Raw genomic sequence first — 1,351 nt, forward strand, 5'->3', positions numbered from 1 at the left:
CCGGTCCAAAGTCATCCCGCGCCAGGCGCTGCCAGAACACAGAGACCCGAGCGGATGTGGATTGTTACAGACGCCTTCAAGTCTATCCCACCGTGGCTGGTGCTCGGGACAGAGCTTGTTGTCCAGGAATTATGCTTAACCACAAATGGTATTGAAGCAAAGTCCAAGAGATAGGAGAGCACATTGAGCTTGGCACCTGTAAAACAAGAGACCCAAGACTCAAGTTCAGAGCTCAGGAGGGAGCCACAAAGAGGTCCGTTAGGTTGCCCTGTGGGGCTGAGGTGCTAACCTGCAGTCCCTGCCAACCACGTAACAAAGGGCCCTGGGTGAGAAGTGGCAGAGGATCCCTGCTGCAAGCAGCAGACAGCAGAAGACATTGAAATCACGTAGCACTTTTGCTTGCCTGCATATGGAGTTTTTAGGGCCCTGAGTGGGATGAGCAGCTGGAGATGATGGGTAATGTGGGAAGCAGAAGGGACACAGAGGGACTGTCTGTATGACAGAATCATAGAATCAAAGACCTCTACGATCATCAAGTCCAACCATCACCGAATCCCCACCATGACCAGTAAACCATGTCCCCAAGTGCCACTTCTACACATTTTTGTTGAACCCCTCCAGGGATGGTGACTCCACCAGCTCCCTGGGCAGCCTGTTCCAATGCATCACTACACTTTCTGTAAAGAAATTCTTCTGAACATCCAATCTAAACCTCTCGTGGTGTGACTTGAGCCTGTTTTCTCTCATCCGTCCGCTAATAATCTGGGAGAAGAGACCAACACCCACCTCCCTACAACCTCCTTGTAGGCAGCTGTAGAGAGCAATAAGGTCTCCCCTCAGCCTCCTCTTCTCCAGGCTAAACAATTCTGGTTCCCTCAGTGGCTCCTCACAATCCATGTTCCCCAGACCCTTGGGCAGCTTCATTGCCCTTCTCTAGACCTGCCCCAGCACCTCAGTGTTGTTCTCATCCTGTGCTGCCCCGAATTAAACGAAGTACTCAAGCGGCGCCCTCACAAAGGCTGACTACAGGGGCATGCTGACTTCCATACTCCTACAAATGTTGCTCGTCAGGTTCCTTCTGCATGGCCAGAGATTGTGTGAGTGCTGTGTCCAGGCCCTTCAGTGTGTGCCTGCTCCTCTCTTCCTGCAGAGCGTGGCAGGGACAGGGTGGACATGGGTGGGGGCAGGGCTGCCCTCTCCATCTCCTGCAGAGCTGGGGGCAGGCCTGGGCAGCTGGGCAGGCAGCTGATGTGGGGAGAAGTTCATGAGGGATGCCTGTGCCTGGGATGGACAGCACTTAAACCATGATTCTGTTACCTCTCCCTAGAGGCTTCTTGTGGGAGGGGTTGGG

This window comes from Merops nubicus, unplaced genomic scaffold (assembly GCF_000691845.1).
Source record: "Merops nubicus isolate BGI_N331 unplaced genomic scaffold, ASM69184v1 scaffold466, whole genome shotgun sequence".
Lineage (NCBI taxonomy): Eukaryota > Metazoa > Chordata > Aves > Coraciiformes > Meropidae > Merops > Merops nubicus.